Below are 20,685 nucleotides of genomic sequence, written 5' to 3' on the forward strand. Positions count from 1 at the left end.
ACATCATAGGGTTTCCTTCACCTGTCCTCTTCCACTGTGGGTCATAAAGGCATGAAACAGCTACAGCTTATGCTCAGAGGTTTCCCGTGATTTGAGAGTCTCATAAGGAATTCATGTTATTACCTGATCAACAGAAATATGCTCTGTCTGTTGCTACTGATGTACGTGACATCTCTCAGAGAAACACAGCTTAGGGAAGTCTTTAGGAGGAAGGTAAAACATATCTTCACTGAGCAACATAGAGGTAAATCCTAGACAGGAACGTGACTTATGGCTAGTGTGTTGGGAGAGGGTTGACAAATTGGTTTGTTTTCTGAAATGTATGGTTACTGTGCACTGTGCAAGATTCTTCACCACCTTCTTGGACTGATATGACTGTATGCTGACAGCGGTTGGCTATAACCCATAAAGGAGTTTGGGTTTCTGCAGTTAAATCTTACCTGAAGTTTAGATTATTTAAGGAAAAAGATTTAATATTTTTACTCAACAGTTTAGGGAGTTTCTGTACACTATTTCTTGTTACGCACTTGTGTGCTAATGCCTGTTTCAGTACAATTTGAATGTTGATCACAAATGCAGTACTAAAGTTCTTGTTAGAGGATCTTTCAGTGTGTTTCCTTGCGTCTATTCAATGTAACTTGGGCTATTTTGTTGGTTTTTTTTTTCCTTTCAAGAAACTTCGAGCTTGTTTCCAGCAGATCCTGCAGAGGTGAAAGGGTCATGGCAGAGGAAAACATGCAGGTGAGGTCCCTGCTCTTGTGGAGTTCCTTAATGCCTACAGGGAGAGCCAGGGCTGTCAAAGCCAAGTGAGAAACAGGGCTAACCTGCCAAAGAGATCTGTAATGGAATTTACACATGTTAGTGGCAGTTTGGAGTAACTCAGCAAAGCTTAGAAAGCCTACTAATGCCTTCTTTATTTGTTTTTCTGTGAAAAAGGGAAAAAAAAAACCCACAACATAAATGTCTGCTGTGGGTATTCAGCAGTCTCCATTTGGCAGCTGAAAATCCAGATGTTAAATTGAAGGCAGACCTATGTGTGATGATATGATTTCAGTACACTCTGAAGAAGTCTCTGTAAACAAAATGCATGCTACGCCATGGCTTTATGTGGCCTACGTGGCTACATTGAAAGCAGTGGGAAATACCACCTGAGGGGAATCTTTAAAGTTCTACTCTGCTTCCTGAAATAAATTTCACGCAGATTTTTACTAGTATAAAGCTACAGATACTAACATTGGGCCCAGATGAATCTCTGAGGTTCAGCAAATCCAAGTGCGAAGTCTTGCATCTGGGTCAAGGCAACCCCCATTACCAATATAAGCTGAGGCCTGAAAAGGTTGAGTGTAGCCCTGTCAAAAAGGACCTGAGGGAACATGTGGATGGCAAGCTGGACATGAACCAGTAATGTGTCCTCACAGCCCAGAATGCCAACAGTATCCTGGATCGTATCAAAAAGATGTCCAGCTGGTCAAAGGAGGTGACCCTGCCCTGGTGAGACCTCACATGGAGAACTGCATCCAGATGTGTAGGATCCTGTGTGATGGCTCTCCTGGGCTGTCTGCCACAGACAGAGGCAAGAGGAGAAGGCTGAGCTCACAACATTGCACTTCCTTCTGCACAGTGTATTTTGCCTGATAAGCCATCGTAGGAGTACTGATTACGCTAGGATGAAATTTATGTTATAAAATGTAAAAAGCAATCTCTAAACAAATAAAAGTAATTTTTTTCTTTGCATACTGTCAAGTATGACTCCTGTGCTTAACTTTTAGAAGAGTACATATTGTTATGTTCTTAATAGAGAAAAAAATATCTGAAATTGAGACCTAACTTTCAGTTATACAGGAATGTGTATTCTTGTACAAAATTGGGATTGCTTATGTTATTGTTTACAGTTGGTGATAGAACTTAAATACAGAACTAAACATTAAACTTTATTTAAACAAAACTATTTTCTTAAGGAAGACAGTAGAAACAAGAACTTTCCATCAAAAAAACGTTCTTAAATTTGTCTCTGTTGTTTTTTTCTGTGCCAAATATGGAAACTGTGGTCAGCTTAAATCAAAGATCAGAGATCAGGCTTCCCACATCTTGGCTAAGTATGTTGTCAACCTCTTTTATCTGTATGAAAGAGTGCTCTGAAGTCTGTCTGCAAGAATAATTCAGACTAAAGACAATCTTTGTTTTCATTCTTATTAGATGGATTTCTTATAAACTCCACTTAGGATCCCAGTGTGTCTAGTGATCTTCTTGCACTGATGCCCAACCATACTTTTTGTTATGAGAATTGGGCTGTAGCCTTATCATTATGAAGCATTGTAGTTCATACTGAATATCTTCTGAATACATTTAGCAAAATTTCATCTGACAAATCCTTAGAAGACTGACCTTGAGATGGAAACACTAAAAACGTGTTACTCCTTGTATTTTTAAGGATCCCAATTTTTTTTAGACTTTGATACAGAGCAATAATTTTAATCAAAAGAAAGTTCATGTAGCAGCCTATTGTTGGAGAGGTAGGAAGTAACTACTCTTGAGGAAAGATTTGTAGTTTTCCTTACCCATTTTCATCTGAAGCTCATTTACAAAGACTTGAAATCTCTACAGTGTGCATGACCTCCAAAGACAGAACTCCACTGCCTCTGATAATTCACAACTTCAAAAGATCACACTGGGCCAGCTACATTTTTTTTCTTTCCAACACTAATTCGAGTAAACTGAAGGAGAAAATAGTTGTAACGCTACATGGCCATCTACTGATGGAAAATTGTATGGCTTCTAAAAGGAATGCAGCTAGAAGGGAAGGAATGTAGATTTCAGACTTGGTTAATATGCTTCTCTAAAAATGCCATCCTTCATAGGATAAATTGCACAAATAGCTAATAATATTTAATGAAGACACCTACACTTAAAAGCAGACATAAAAAATGGATAGAAGATTCCTAGTTACAATTTGTCCTCCTAGGAAAAATTACTGGTAGAACTAAATCAGTGTAAATCATCCTGTGCATAATCACTCATTGATATATGTGTGCATGCATAAATTTCACTGCTCTTGCTTTATACAAGTAATTATACCTTCAAGTCCTCAGTGGGAACGTGACCTTAGAGGTAAGCACATATCTAGAGTAACTATGATATTAAAATACTCCGTCATTCCTTCTTCTTCTTTTCCTTATGTTAGAAGTGAAAATGTATACATGTTGTGGCTATGAAGGTAGTTACACAGCCTGAGAATTAAGAACTTCTAAGTAATGTATCACTGATACTCTCAAGGAAATAAAGACCTTCATTTAAATATAGAGCGTTTCTGAATTACAATTCTGTAAATACATCTGAGCATGGTGTTGGGTATTTATACTCTGCTTTGGTAGAACTGATATGGGAAACATTTGAGTGAATGGATACCGTGAGAAACAAAACTCTGTCAGTTTTTATAGGGTTACCTATCAGATTTGTTTGTGACTTGTCCTGTGTGGCCCTTCTGAACCCTTCCAGCATTGCTATGATTTAAATTCCAACAGAGTTACTTGGAAACTTCCAAGACAATTCACTTCTGACAGCTCTGTGAGTGCACTTTTCTTTGTGAGGATGTGTAGAAACCAATTAATAGTTCTTTCATGAGCTGTTCTGCAGAATAGTCCTTGCACATAAGAATCAAGTGCGATATTGGATGCAGTCATTTCAGACAAGGTGAAGTACCATCTCAGGGGCAGATTATACCAGTTAAAGCAGGCATTTAGAGATCAATCTTCAATGCTATTAAGGGAAGGACAGGGTTCTTCAGAAAGGAATTCACCTCTACTCCCTGCTCTATATGAATATGAAAATTATTTGAAAAGAAGGGGGGATCACAGAAGCAGAACGAATTTAAATGCTAAGCAGAAAGTAATAATAATAATAATAATAAGCAATGTATGACAGAAGTGAGAATATGCTACAACAGTCTGAGGCAAGAAAACAGTAGCTTTCAACAAGAATTAACTCATTCCCCAAAGATTGGAACATTGAAGTTTAACTTTCCCCATGGAAGTCATGTGATAAAATCAATTTGATCCCATGTAAGAACTGTGCACTAATGGGTGATTTCTTATGGGTATATTTGTTTGTTTTACTCTGTGTGCATATACCTGTCCAGGCTCCTTGCTAGTATGATCATGTGGACAGTTTCTGAAATACTAGTATGTTGCAAAAATCATCTTGCCTGCATCTCCTGCTACTGCTATGTCCTGACACGTCCCTCAAGATACTTCAATTAATTTAGGAACTGAAGTAATTTCAGGGAGACATGAGTATATCTGCACACATATGTATATTCAGTCATGTGCTCAGAAAGCATACTGGCAGTTGTCGTAAAATCACAGAATTGCAGAATGGCTTGGGATGGAACAGTTCTTCAGAGACTGTCTAGTAAAAAACAAACAAACAAACAAACAAAAAAACCTTTTTCTCTTACTTTCCTTCAAACTCCTTTCGTTGTAGACAAGCACTTTAGTCTTCCTAAGTGATTGATGTTATTTTACAGAAACAAAATAAAATTTTTGTTATGATTCAATTCACAGGACAAAGTCCTGTTGGTGTCATTACTTCCTCTGACACGAGAATATTTCTCTTGGCTCCCTGCAGTGGGAGGCAGCAGACTTGTCATGAGAAAGAAATTAAAACACTCCACAAAGTTACACCTTTCAGTTTGTCCTTTCCTTTCTACTGAGCACAATTATCTTGTTACATCTAGTACTGCTCTCAATCTAAGCAGTTTTCCAGTTGTCTTGAATTTTGTATGACCCAAGATCTGCTCTGTGATGACTTATTGCAGGCAGTGAACTAACTAGACTGGAGAGGGAAATTGTCCTTAGTGACTGACCTAGATATAATATTCAATTCACAGTAACCTAGATGTTTGTTTTTCCAAGGTTTTTCATTCTGCACTGCTAATTTCTGGTGGCAACGTTTGGTCCATGCAGACAGATCTTCCACCATGTTACTTTTTGCTTTGCAGGTGAATACAGGGTTGGTGCCACATGGCTTGCAGGTAAGAATTTAAATCAATTCATGGAAATTCTAAAAAAAATATATAAAAAAAATATTGTCTGTCTTGACTGACATAGAGAGGTTTCTTCTGAGATTAGAAAGAGAGGGTTTTAGTTAAATTCTGGCTGGCTTGAGTCAAACTCAAAATTTGCACAGCCAAAGATAAAACCACTGCTAGGAATATTTGTTTAAGCAGGGCCCTGTACCCTTGCTGTTCTTACACTAAGCCTCCACAAATTTCAAGTCTGTAGGGAAAATATTAATTAGTCATCTCGGCACAGTTACAAATAAAATCCTCCCACAAACCTAAAACTGCTAAATCTCTCTGTACTCAGGTAGCTTGTGCAATTGGCTGGATTCCAGAAAGGACAGAATGATGCTCAGCCCATGGGCACAAGAAAGATCCAAGGGCATTAATTGGGAAGTAAATGTCAGCCTTTTACTGACAGTTCACTAGTGCAGAGGCAGCAGTTGCCATGACACTTCTCAAGAAAGGTCTCCTGTAATATTAAAGTTCCGTGTGTTTCTTCTTCAGGAGAGTAATGATATTACAAAAGCTCTTATATGAAAATCTTTGAAACACCAAGATATGAAGTACTTTGAATTGAATTTCAAAGTATTTCCAGCATAATATGAAATTAAACTGCTAAATATGAAGCAGTTGGCATAAGTCCCTTCTCAAAGTTTGATAGAAGACTGAAACCATGGATACTTCTGAAATTCCAAGGCTGCAAAAATGGATATGGTATGGATATGGCTGATCACGCTGGAGCAAGATGCTATCACACAGGAAGGGATCAAATGTGTGCTGAAGATTTCCAGGGAATAATGGTGAATAGGATCTATAAGACCACGTTTCAGTGAAATGGAGAATGCATTACAACCACTATCTAATTCTGACTAGGTGTTACAGAAAATCTGCTAGTGAGGCTTTCTTATTCACAGATTCACCAGAAGATTTGGAGAACACATATGTTTTAATAGTAGTATTTTAAGATTAAGTTTAATAGGTGTTATTATTACATTTAAAAATTAGTAATTTTTAAGCATAAAAGAAATCAGAATTGAGATTTGAAAGATCTAGTGGGTTAAGGTAGCATTTTTGTCTGCCGTGCCTTGGTACAGAAACTTTAAGCTCACTCAGTACTGAAACTTCGGATCCCTAGTATATCTATATCTAAAGTACATCTATCAATTTCAATGTGTATGTATGTGCAATGGAAAAAGAGGCACTTTGTGAAGTATGGTACAGTTACTACCTAGAGATTGAAATGTATCTTATTACAGAAAGGAAATTATCTGCCAACTCCATAATTTGCTATTTCTCAGAATTTAGGTTACTAGGCTTTTTCATGTAAAAAGAATATAATCACCTTAAGTGAACACAAGACTGTTTTCTTTCTCCCAAAGGTTGGTGGTGGACTGATGGTATTTTAAGTCAGCTTCGCCATATAATAAGGATATCTCTCATTGATTGTGATTTATATTTTCAATATTGTGTTTTAGAAAATGAATATATTCACTGGTCTTATTATTTTGCCAGATGAGCTTTTGCAATAAATTTGTGGTCAATACATGTGCAAAAATGTACACACAATCTGTGCAGTGTGACATGCTGTAGCACATAGTATTCCAGCTTTTAAAGAGGATAATTATATCCTAAAGATCTAGAGGTGCTATTCCATTTTTTCCCTTTTTCTTTTTTTCCTTTCGGGAAAGGGAAATTGAGTGTTATTTCTTAATAAGAAGTAAAAGCTATACAGGCATACTTTGAGACTAAATCTGATGTAAATCTGTATGTGAGGACTGAGCTGTGTGGAACATGTTAAAGTTAAAATATATCAATATATCAATACCTCATTTTTCATAAAATGATCAACTGATCTCCTGTAAAGACCATTGGTACTTCATTTGGTTAGTTAACGGTGTCAGATACTGTGCCTTGAGAGGAGGACCAGATGCTTCCTAAACTCCAAGACTAGTGATATATTCCCAGATAAATGGGATTTGCATTTCATCTTAAATATTAGGTCAGCTTCATACATGAGCATTCAAGACATCCAATACTTTGGTTTCTTTTTGTCTGCTTTTGATATAGTTGTGTGATTAAGTCTGTACAAGCTGAAAGAGTGTATGTTTGAGTGCACCGGTACAAGTCACACAGTGAAAAGACAGAAAAGACATAAAAACAAGGAGCAGAAGATTATCATCAAGATTATCTAAGAGTTTTTTTTTTTTTTTTTAATGGAACTGCTACAATTGAGAGGAAGATCAAAATAGAGATGGTTTATAAGTGAAGTGACAATATATTAATGTCAAGTGTGGCATAATTATGTAAAATAGAGGTTTTCTTTGTATCACAGTCATGTACCATGTGACTTCCACAGGATTACTTGTACTGCATGTATTTCAGGCTGAAATGCATTTAGTAGAGAAAAGTAAAAATTTTTACAAGTTAAATGATAATTTTATTAGTGCAAAGCTCCTTTTAATTCATGAAGCTAATCCAGAAGTCTCTAGAAATTTGACTTGTGCTTCACTAAATGATGAAGATTTCTGTAGTAGGTGAAGAAAAGCAAATTAGAATAGAAACAGTTTTAACATCCTCAAGAAGCTGTGTCCACCAGCAATTTTTTTCTCTGAGGGAGAAAACTTTCAACCATTATTGATGATTAACGTTGCATCATCATTGCATGCAATTGATGTTTGCTGTGCAAAATGCCTGCATCAGAAAGCTTGCTGCTTAATATCAGTATTCTTCCAAGGCAACTCATGATTCTTCCATGTTAAAGGAAGAAGGGTGCTACAAGAAGAAGAGAAATAAAAAATCAAAAAATCTCCATTCTTAATTCTCTACAGAATTCATAGGCTTTTCAAGGCCTAGCTTCTCTTCTTCAGAGGAGACCAGATTGTGTCTGTGGAGTGAAATGAGCCAATACTGCAGTAGAAAAATTCCAGGCACTATAAAATGCATTCACATATGACTTGGTATGTAGATGTAGAGGTAAATCAAGACACACTTCAGCTAACACATAACAACACAACAGCTTATAATTTATAGTGCTCGTCTTTGCAGTTCATGCTTGCATTTTCACCTTTTGCCAGATTTATTGGCAAAGAAGAGTTACATATATACCTAGAGATTTCAAGATCAAGTCCTATCCAAGAACAGATCATAAACAGCATCAGCATCTTAGTACTATGAAAGGAATCTGTTCTAATGAGACTCTTTGACCATTCCTTGGTGCCTACAATAAATGTGGGGTTTTTTTGGGTCATACACTGAAACAAATCAGGCAGCGGGGAAATATCTCTGCTTCTTTCCCAGTTTTTGAACAGAAATAACATTTCTTTGCAATGCTCCCCTACCAATAAGATGGTTGGTGAGCAGGAGCAGGAGGGACAGATAAGACTAGAAATTAGTCTGCACAAAACGTCAAATGTTCAAGCAACATATCTCAAGGTTCAAAACACAGAGTAATTGCTGTAGAGCAAGTAGTGAGGAGAAGATAATGCACAGCTGATGGCAACAAATACTCACTTCTAGTGAAATATACTCAGATAAAGCAGATTTAAAAACAAGACAGTCTAATGTATAGGAAAAAATGGGTAAGTTTTGTTTCAGAGAGCTTTCTGAGGACTCTACTCTGTACAGCACAGTCTGTTCTTTCTTCTAGTCCTGCATGTCCACTGTCCTCAAACATAAAATCAGACAAGTAGATTTTTTTTAAATGACTACACTAAATTATTATAGTACAAACATACAAAAGCTACTACATTTTAACTTATTCTTGCTATCGTTTTAAGATTAAGATTGTGATCAACACAGATTGACTTTTTATCTGAAGCTCAGCCTCAACTCAGTCATGTTAATGTCTAGTTTAATGAAGGGAAATATTACCATTTTTGCAGTGAGGTAGAAATGACATTGGTTCCATGTATTTCATCTTTAAACCTTGATTCTCTCAAATTCTTAAAACACCAGACAGATCATTAACCCAAGGCTCATGAAGCACTCACAGTTCTAGTGAATCTTTTATAGCCAGTGCCATATCAACTTTAAACCTTAAAACTGAATTCAGATTTCTAGAAAATTCAGCAATGAGGGAATTTGGTTTTTGTTGTTGTTATTGGTTTTGTTTTTCAAGACATTTAGGTGAATCACTTTCAAGTATTTGGTACAATGCATTCAACAAATAATGTCATTATTTAAGAGAAAATACGCATCGACAGAATCTTTTCATTTTTCTTCTTTCTACAACAGGTTTTTAGACAAGTTACCATTGCATTATTAAATATCTGCTATAACTTCCACTGAATACGCTCACACCAGAAAATTCCAGAAATATTTGCTCCCACGTTAAACTATGTCATAAGCTATTGGCATGTTGTGAAAGAGTTGTTTGGTCTCTATCAACTTTAAAGCAAGCAATCAGACAATATTCTCCTAATGTATGGAAATATCTAATTGCTGTAAAATGCTTAAGATTCTTTCAATTGCAGGATACAGTAAAAACAATGTGGTGGAGATAAGGATCAATACAGTCATATTTTTCAGGCTAACAAACTGGTCTTCTCTCTCTTTTGAAAAACTCTACTGTCTCACCTGAAAGTGGTTGAAGATGTTTCATACACATGCTGTAGCACAAAATTTTGACTTACCTATGAAGTAATTAGCATTTTAAAGAATTGCGTCTAGTCATTTACTTGGAAGGAAATACCTCTTTTCATGTCCCATGAATTTTATTATTTTTAAAATAACCATTTCTCAATTAGCATGTGAAAAAATGAAACAATTATAGATGTTTGGAGCTGCCATACTACACTAACTAAAAAGTCAAAGAGTGAAAAGAACTGTACTGTAGATTTTAAAGAAAATATAGGTAGACATTATTTCAGGCATTTTTCTAAGCAGCTTCTTTTCAATGACCATTAATTCTCTCTGAATAGATTGAAAAATTAGTATCAAAATGATTGCTGATATTACATGAGTCTTTGTTTTTTGCCTGTCTAGTATGATGGGAGAAAAAGTTAGGCTTGTTCCATTATTCTTAAGGAATTTAGCAGCGTATGGTCAGGAGATAAATTCTAGAAAAAAAATGAAGTGCCCACACAAATGCCGGCAGTGCAAAGAGCTCTAGGAAAAGGGGTGAAACTGAGGTGTGCAAGGGTACTGACTCCTTTATCTCTGCTGGAATTTTGCTCAGGCTTTGCAGAAAAAAAGTTACTTCTGGAAGTCTGTTTTCCTCCTAAGTGGCTGTATTTGTAAGGCTTTTCAGACTCCAGACAGCTGTTAGTACAGGGTCTTCAAATATACGTGGAAACAACAGAGTCAACCTCTATCCACTCTGGGATACATTTAATTAACTGTACATTTAAATAATTTAATTAACATTACGTGCTGGGGAAATCAAAAGAACAACAAAAGAAGTTAAAAATGAAAGAATCAATGTCCTTCAGTGAAGGCAGGAAACTTCTTAGCACCTGTACTGAAAAAGAGAAGTAGGTGATAGGGAGCAAAACAGGCAGGCAGGAGAGAGGACTACCCATCCAGGTATAAATGAGTATGCTAGCCATGGAGGTCTAAGCATGTGAAAATCAGGAATCCGGCAGAATTGTCTCTGCTGGATTGCCAGCAGATTAAAAGAGTGTGAAAACTCAGTAGGAAAATGAGAGAAATTGCAATTTTCCTCCTGCCAAACGTGGTGAGGGTAAGCAGAGTTGGAGATTGTCTTGAAAGGAAGTCAAAGTCAGCGTGAAGTGAATCATGGAAGTTCTGTGTGTGTCAGAGTCCTGTCAGGCAGATGGGTCATTTGGCTGTACATCTTGTCAGAAAGTCTGAGTGTCAGAGCAGTGAAAGAAGAAGCTTCAGCAGAAATTTTGCCATTGACACAAGGCAAATGCAAGCTGTGTCCCCAGGCAGCCGTCAGGTTTTTCAGCAGGGCAACACCATGTCGTTAGCTCTGCCATCACCAGTGGGACTTCAGCCTAGGCTCAAACTGGGCCTCCACGGCACTGTGAATCTGGGGAAGGTCTGGCTGACCGTGCCCACTGCCTTCAGGCAGTAGCGTGGGGGTACACATGCATCAACTGGAAAGCAACATTGCCCACCAAGGGCATTCTTTTGACCAAAAAAAGGGCTCCTCAGAGCAGCTGTTGAACTGTATGAAATGCAGAGGCGAGGCCATTTCCCCCAGGCCCTCCTCTCTACCAGCACAGGTGCAAATACTATGTATTAACATTATTTATCCATCTTGTGTGAGAAAGATACAGGAATGTAAATATAAATTCACTCACCGTAGTTGAGTGCTGGTAAGGTGAATTGATTTTCCATTCGCTGTCTCTCAGAGCTTATTTCCTTGAAAAGAGACAAGTCTGGATGCAACCTTGGTGAACAGTAAATCAAAAAGGCCTTTATTTCTTGCCATGGAGTTGGATCAGTTTCAGTGACCGTTGCTCTTGCTTTTCCTCATATTTTTAATATTCTTCATAAAAGTATGTAGCCTAATGTCACCCCAGGGATGCTGGGAAAAGCCAGCAAGGTTAAGAGCCCTGATATTCATTGAATAAGATCATGTTCTATAGCTTAGACTTCACTTTTGACCAAAAGTACCTTTTTATTACTTTTAATAGTCCATAAATTCTCCTGATTCTGAAAGCTAGGCTCTTTAAGGACTCTTTTTCAGGCTGATTTTTTTTTTTAAATTTCCAAAGTGTTTAGAAATTGCAGCCAGTGCAATAAAAGTTCAATTATCATTTCCTGCTCTACCTATCTCACTAGTCACACAACATCAAGTTCTGACTCAACTTGTTTATGGTCCAGTCCACACTTAGCGAAGATGGATTGCAAGGAACAGCAGAATTAAGAGAATCTCAGGATGCACCAAAGTGCATCAAAATATGCGTCAAAGCATATTTCATTCATTTTTGAATGAGAGTAGTGTTGCCTGTGTACATGGGCTTTGCTCCAATAAGACAGTTACAACACCAATAAAGCAGATGCTGGCAAAGGGTAGGACTTGGTGTCACACAGGAGGGCCAGTAGATTGAAATCTGATTCGCTAAAAGCCTGCAGCAGCTCTGCTGCTCATCCAGAGAGCTCAGAAAGTTGAATGCAGACAGTCAGGGGACATGATCCAGGAAATGCATGGGGTCACCACAACATGTCTGCTGCCCAGTGCTGCTGCAAATTGAGGACAAAGGATGTGTGGCTCCTCAGACCCTATGGCATCTCACCTGACTCAGCTGCCAAGCAGTCACAGTCCTCTCGAATAAGCTCTGTCATTGCCAATGAAATGCTGCATGGTGTCAGGCACCCTTAACATTCCTGAATCTTCTTTTAGTTTTGTTCCTCCTAAACTTTGCTCCTACACACCGAAATGCTGTCAGCCTCTTGGAGATGCAGTCACATGCATATGCTGAGAGAGACAGGAGAGGCAGCTTGCAGCTATATACCTAGTGCTCTTTCTTCAGAATGGAGACCTTATTCTCATACCACTTGCAGTATAAAGACAGAGGGAAGAGTTGTTTATCTCCTATTTCTTTTCCTTTTTCTTTATTTTTCCATTTCAAAAACACATTTCTTTTCTGCATGTCTGTTCCTGGCACTTTGTTAGGTAAGTTCAACCTTTTGCTGGTCTCCTAGGAAAATGTGATATGTTGCCTTATTACAGGTGTTGCCGTAAGAGAAATGACAAATCAAGGCCATTAAAATTGCAGTGAATTAGATCTGTTCACCATATTATCTTATCTAGGATACTTGTGACTTTTTTTCTGTGATGTGTTAGTGATTGAATCACAGGAAATATGTATTTTTCACTACAGCGTTTGAACAATCTGGCTTACTTAATAAGATGGGGGCATTCCTGCTAATAGATTAATATAAATTGTATCTTGTAAAATGGAGTGTTGTGAAAATAGAATGCTGTATGCAAATCAGAATATTTCTTGAAGACAAATCAGTTTTGACAAGCTCATGCCCTCTAATTACAAGTGCACGGGTGCTACTGCTGATGTCAGGATAGTTAGAAAAGCAGTCATAGAAAAGCAGTCACCTTCACTTTTGGAATATCAATTATGTACAAAATACTTCAGGGTGGTGGACCTCCAGATTACAGCTACCTGACATTAACTGTTCACTCAATACACTCCCTAGCAGAACAAGATGAAGTTCTTGATGCTCCTTCTCATTGTGTCAGGAGGCACAAATATGGTCTCAAAAATCTGTGCAAAAAAGTACATTAAAAGAAAAAAAAAGTGACTTTCACCTTATGAAACTGAAAAAGAACAACAGGTACACCTAGATATCTTATTACTGTAACTTCTCAGAGATGGTTCAGTCTATTCAGGGCTTTGTCCAAAGGTAGTTACTAGAGCAAGGGTCTAGGGATTCTCTTGCCTTTTATAGATAGGCAACTGTAAAGATTGAAAAGACTGTCATGATTCTGCCAGAAGGGAGCTCAGAGTGAAGGACACAGTACGTATCTCTGACACTTGACTGGCTATCTGGGGTCCATTCCTGTACACAGTGTCACAGTCAAAAAAATGATAATCGATGAAGAGGAGAGGAGAGCAGACATCTCTCACCTCACAAAGACAACCTAGCTATCAGGTATGTTAGGTACTCAGAGGACAAATGAGACTGACAATAAATGAAGAAACACAGCATGGTTGCTGTAACCCTTTACAAAATGGTGAAGTTTACAGCATCAGGAAACTGGGTCAGTGAGTTACGATTCCAACTAGTTAGATAAACAGGAAAATGTATTTAAAGTATGTTAAAAGTTATGTCAAAAGAAAATATTTAGAATCTAGCATTGACTTTATTTCCTGAATCAAATACAGGATCTTCCACCAGATTAAAACAAAAGCATGATGTAGAAAATATAAAGGATGAAACTGGCATCTGATCTTCGCTTAGATTTGCTTCAACGGGACATTTCTGTCAAATCACCAAGTTGCTGACACTGATTATCATGTGCTGAAAAGCTGAGGCCCAAATTGGAACAAAAGATAAAAGCAATTTCTGTGCTCGGTTCCGTTTGCTTCAAGGATTTACTGCTCAAGTCCAAAACATGCAGTATGCTTAGCTCATGGACTTCCCTAAGATGCTCACAGGAAATGTTGCTTGAATAATTTAGAAATTTCTACAGAAAGGTACATAGAAAGCTATCTCAACTATTAACCTCCAGGTGTGCGAAAGCTTGCTGGAGGATGACATCCCTAGGACATCTGGTGAGGGAATACAAACACTGAATTTTTCTAGGAGTATAAAGACTTCAGTTCCATTTACACAGAAGGAGGTGATTAAGGTAATAAATAAGTATGTAAGTAGATAAATTAGGAGGACTTCCAAAATGTATTTTAGTTGCCTTTTATGCCTCTATGAATTTTCTTATCTCAGAATGATCTGTAATACTAATAAAGTCACTACAGCAGAAACAGACGTATCAGAGCAGGTCTGCAAGCTCTAATTGCATAGAAGAAATGGAAAGAACACTCGCTGCTGTAAATGAGCAGAAACTTGTACCTGGAAAAACAATAACACATCACCATAGAAAAATGTCATCTCTTAGTAAAATGCAAACAGCAGAGTTTTTCCCCTGAGGATTTATTTTCACACAAGTATGAAACCTGCCATCAAACTGCCCAAATAGACTGTGGTATAAGAATGCCACTTATTAGATAGGACTAAGTGACACTTAGTCTTATGGCCTTACAAACCAGGAGGACAAACGTCAAAAGTTTGGGGGTGCTTTTTGGTTTGCTTTTGCCTTTTTTTTCTTTTCTTTCTTTTTTTTCTTTTTCTTTTTTTTTTTCTCTTAAGGCACCCCTTTCTTTTCTTTGTTCTCTTTTAATGCAGATCAACCTGACTAACAGAAAATCTTATTGCTTGGGCTTCAACTGTAACTTTTGCGAAAAAGTGCCATATAAAGTGAGCTCATGACAATAGCTTTGCAGTAATATTTTTTATTTTCTGTAACAAATCATTACATAATTTAGTGGAAACAGAATAAAACCTCATTCATGCCTGAACAAAAACTAAGTTGCTACAAATTTGCCACCCTGGGTTGCTGTGTGACAGGAGGTATCTGGGAGTGACTGATTTATCTGTCTGAATACAGAAAAGATTGGCAAGTAAAAGGCAGAGAGTATTTTTCAATTTCTGCCTTAGAAGAGGAAATTGATTTTAGGGATAGATTACGGCCTGAGCAAACACACAATTGCCTATTCTGTAACAGCATTCCCTTCATTCCTTCTTCCTAGGGGCATAACTTCGCATCTGGCTTACTTACAAGTACTTCATGGGAATAGATCCCCATAAATAAAACCTCTGTTGTTATTTACTGTTTGACAAGTCATTATTACGTCCGCGGATCTAGTCAACTGTGATTTTAAAGTTTGATGCAATAGATGAGAATGGTATTTATTTCTCAGCATTTAATAGATTTTTGCCAGAATACACATGTTTTGAAATGTCAGGTAGGTAGTAGGCATACCTTGCATTCTACTGTATTTGAATTGAGAATATAGGGCAGCATTCATTTTTATATTGTATGTATTTCTGAAGACTGGTTATTTTTGTATGTAGCATCATCAGATTTGTTTGCATACTAAAGCTCCGGTATTTTTGCACTGCACACCTTTGCTGGCAAATTCCACCACATGAATTTATGCAGGCTTACTGCTGCTATGTTGCTTGCCATCCTGAGTATGGGCACACGAGTTCTCTTGTCTGCCTAGGGTCTTCTAGTACTCAGGGTTGTGTTACAGCTTTCAATGCTGATCCTTAACAACGTTACCAACCTTTTAGTACTAAAGAACTGAAAAACATTTCATTGTGGTGGAAGCATATTATTCTATTTCACTTTTTAATTCTCCAGTTTTTCCTGCATCTTGTACTATGCATGCTCTAAAATGGCCAGCCTCCATACGGTCCCTTGGAACAATTCACATTGGCCTCGTCCTGCTTGCTCTCATGAAAGATATCTAGATGAAAATAAAAATATTGATATCACCATAAGAGAAGAGAAGCAGGTAGGTATGTTTTTTTAGAACTGCAAAGCAGCACACCTGTGTATTACATCATTGGATGGGGATAGCTGTGCTCGTAGTCCTGACAGTGGGTAAGCGGAAGAGCCTATGGAGACCTCTTGTGTCTGCCCTCATCAGATTTGTGAAAACTGAGCAAAATCAGCCAAACCTACCTTCATCTGCTCCTGCTAAAATCTGTTTACTCTCCAGTGCAGAACTGAATTTTTTAAGAATCTGTAACATTAGTTATTTTGTCAAATGGCTGCATTTGAAATAGGCAATAAAATTAATGTTACTGGGAACGTAATGACCTGTCTTGCCTGCAAACTATATCTGTTCTGCCTTTAAAAGTGAGAGTTAAATCTTCTTTCCAAGTAATAGTTAGAAGGCTAGGGAATAAAATTAGTAGGGAAAACATTTTTAATGAAGTGTAGGAGAGGTACAGTGTATCTTGAAGTACAGGGAAGCTGGAAATTGCTAACCATAAAACTATATTTAAATATGAACTACACAAGTCTTGGCTCTTCCCTGACTGTTTTCTATTTCCTCCTTCATCCTCTGGGCTAAGAAAGAAGTTATTTATATATAATGTTGTATACTTCATGAAAAAATAGAAAAGGGATTGGAAATTAAGCTGGACTTTAGTCCACTAGCTAAAAGATGCTGCAAGTACACATTCATATTTCAACAAAGAAACCATCCTGAAGCTAGAGTTTCTTGCATGTATGTCCATTCATCTTTTCTCTTTTTTTAAAAAATCTAGTATTTCATGCTAATTCCGGCATAAAATTTCCTTCAGATGATCTCCCATGCTGCCAGACTGACCTCATCCTAATTTCTGGATGTAGTTCCATGGTAAACTATTTGAAGAACAAAAAGCTACAGCTGGCTTCAGATCACATCTAGATTTCTGTTTTGGGCCTGGAAATCTCATGATAGTTAATACACTTAGTTACACATCCTGCTCTATATCTACTTCTGGTTTATTGATGTACAGCTCAACTAGGCAAAAGCAACATTCAGTTGATTAGTGAAATGAAAATAAACTACTGAACCAGTATTACTACAGAGACATGGAATAAAAGTTCATGTAAGCTGAGATGATTATGTTTAATAAACTGATCAGCACTGAAAAATACTCTCTATTTTTTTTATAATGGGAAAAAAAAACAGAACGTTCTTCTACAAATTAGACATTTTTCCTTAACATGTAAGTGTAACATTCTTTCTTGAAGAAGAGAATTATGCGAAATTCAAGTCAAGAATTTAAGTCAAGAGTCTAAAGTGAGGAGATATTATTTTGTGCTATCTTAGTCTGCATCACTTAACCATAAATGAAAAAAGTGGGCAAAGCACTTCTTGAGTGTGTAATCAAATGGATTTTACAAAGTCTGTTTGTGTAGCTACCTTGTGCAGGCAGTACATTTATTTGTATAGTATAATGATTAGGATAGGGTCAACACTGAAAACAGAATTGCATAGAGGATGTAGTGAGGTCTGACCCAGGTAGGAGAACCACCAAGTTCATGAACAAAGTCTACTTGGTATGGTAGTGAAGGTGATGCGCCTGGGTCCATCAAGTTATGTGCAAGATCAGTTTTCAGAGCATAGTGTGTAGAAATCATTAGTTTATATAGCTGCATCTAAAATAAAATAAAAATTGTTAAATAAAAAAGATCTCATGTATAGGAGCAAATATCAGTGTTATATGAACTTAGCAGCATCTGTGTCAAACCGTCTAACACAAGTGAAAACTTCTCTGAAGCATCCTCTAAATGGCTTCCTCTAATCATTCAGTGCATAATTTAACTGCTGTTAACTTTCGTCCTAATATAGCAGTCAGCGTAACAAATGTTATCCAGCCATCACAGTTAAGATGGGTGTGTAAAACACCAAATGTGGGGAAAGCATTTTTCACTTCTTTCACTTGAGACTCTGAAATTCCCTTTGCTTTATTAAAGCCAAAGAAAATGCTTCCTAGAAACAAGGAAATTAGTTTTAACAAATAATGATTTCATTTTAAGGCTCCAAATCAAGCAATAGATATGAACATTAAATTATACAACCACTTAACACTACGTTTATGTTGTTGACATGGACTTGCATAAAAATAATGTTATCACACTAGCAATAACACAGAAGTATCTAACATGCATTGCCCTCATTTGGCTGGGGCAGAGTTGTATTTCATTGTAGTTGGTACAGTGTTAGTTTGGATTTATTACGAAAATAGTGGTGACAATATGTGGATATTTTAGTTGTTATTTCTCAATTCCTCACACTGTCAGAGAAGGGCTGGGGGTGCCCTGGCAGCTGGGAGGGGACACAGCAAGCACAGCTGACCCAAGCTGACCAAAGAGTTTTTTGTACCATATGGCACCACACTCAGCAATAAAAGCTGAGGAAGAAAAGGAGAGGGGAGGAGGGGAACAAGAGTTGAGACATTTGGAGTGACAGTGTTTGTCTTCCCAAGAAACTGTAATGTGCAATGAGTCCTGCTTTCCCAGAAGTCGTGAACATCTGCCTGCTGATAGGAAGTTGCAAATGATTTTCTTATTTTGCTTTGTTTGCACAAGCAGATTTTGCCATTCCAGTCAAAGTATTTTTATCTCCACTCATGAGTTTTCTTACTTTTACACTTCTGACTGTCTTCTCCACATCACCTGGGGAGAGTGAGCTCTGTGGAACTCAGCTGCCTGCTGGGTTAAATCTCAATGCGTATGCAGAAAGGTACCCTGCTGTACAAACTCTTTCCTTTTTATATCTGAGAACACAAGTGAGTTTCTACAAAACCACAGTTCAACAAAAAGTTTAGATTTATTAAGTCCCTATGCTAGAGGTTTTTTTTCATTTAACTTTTGTTAAGTTTCAAGATACTGTTGGTACATATATTTTAGTCTCTTTATTGTTGAAGGAAATCACAGAATGCCAAATTGGTTGAGGCTAGCAGAGCCCTCAGGGTGCTCTGGTCCAAATCCTGCTCTAGCAGGGACATTCACAACCAGGTGTCCAGGCCCATGTTCAGGCAGCTTCTGGAGATCTCCAAGGAGGAAACTCCCCAGCCTCTGGCCAGTGCTCTATTACCCTGACAGCACAGAAGTGCTACCTGGTGCTCAGAGAGAGCCTCCTGTTTTCCAGTTTGTGCTCACATCCTCTTATGCTGGTACTGAGCACCACAGAAAAGAGCTTGGTTCACATCCTCTCATCAGATAACTACAGACATTGGTATGGGGGATCCTCCTTGTCTCCAGGGTTGAACAGCTCCAGCTCCCTGTTCATAGGAGAGATGTTCCAGTCCTATCATCATCTCCTTGGCCCTTCAGCATACTCTCTCCAGCACATTAATGTCTCTTGTGTACTATGGACCTAGAAGAGGAACCAGCATTCCAGGCATTCCCTCACCCAGCACTGAGGGAAGAGTCACCTTCCTTGGCCTCCTGGTGAGGCTCTTCCTGAGGCAGCCCAGCATATTGTCAGCCTTCATGGCTGCAAGAGCATGTTCCTAGTTTATATTAGTCTGGTTACAGAGATAAGGAGAAGATTACAGTGTTTTTCAGCGGGTTGTCCAGTTTGGACAACTGGAAAACTAAAACCAGCACACAAGAATATCATATTTAATTTGAATTTTAAAGTACTAGAGTGAACTGCAAAGAATAACAGTGGGCAGATTCTAGGAAATTGGTGTCACTAGGAAGACTGCAAAGTAAGAAAGCTTAGCTTATTAGCAGCTAGGCTTGAAATGCAGCATCTCTTAAAATGGTAACAGGATGCTAAACTAGAATCTCCCTAACATAATGTATTTTAATGTATATAATGAGTAATACTGGAACCCGGAACAATAAAATTAAGAAAGCTTGCTGAAGATCTATCTAATACAACCTGGGACTGGGCAAACTCAATGGAAACGATTCCTTAGTAAGCAGTTAAGGACTCCATGCTATAGAGTGGAAGCGACTCCTTAATAATTCTGTAATTCTGCAATAAGCGTCACCAGAGCCTTGCAATCTACTTTCTCCTCTATAAAAAGGTCCTTCCTTATCAAACTCATTTATCTTGAATTATCTTGCCACATCTACTGAAGTAATTCAAGCATTTTCAGCATCAGTTGAAGGAGAGGACGTAAACTGTCAGTTCTCAGAGATCTTCCTACTGATGAGAAACTATTTGCATTTGTTCAGCCTCTGCAATGGTTCGTGCTTTTAAATAATTAGTGTCTGACTCAAGAAGGTTGAAGTTGTTTAGTTGTATGAAATTTGGCTCCATGTGGAGTTTCTCATGGAATTGAAAGTTGAAATTGTTTAGTTGTATGAAATTTGGCTCCATGTGGAGTACTTACAGAACTGAAACTGAATTGGCCACCTTCCCTGATTAGATGCAGTCCTCTAAGCCCAAGCAATCTCTGCAAGTTCCCAATATATATAATACCTGCTATTCAACCTTTTCATTAACAAAACAATTTTAACAACAAATTTCAATTTTCAACAACAAAATTCAATTCAATTTTCAACAACAAAACAATTTTAACAACAGTTTACAATACTGTTGCTTTTAGCATAACTGCAAGTAGTCCTGACATATTTTTGTTCCTTTGTTCCTTTTCTGTTTTAAACCTACAGCTAGGCA

This window comes from Tetrao urogallus (genome assembly GCF_951394365.1).
Source record: "Tetrao urogallus genome assembly, chromosome: Z".
Classification (NCBI taxonomy): domain Eukaryota; kingdom Metazoa; phylum Chordata; class Aves; order Galliformes; family Phasianidae; genus Tetrao; species Tetrao urogallus.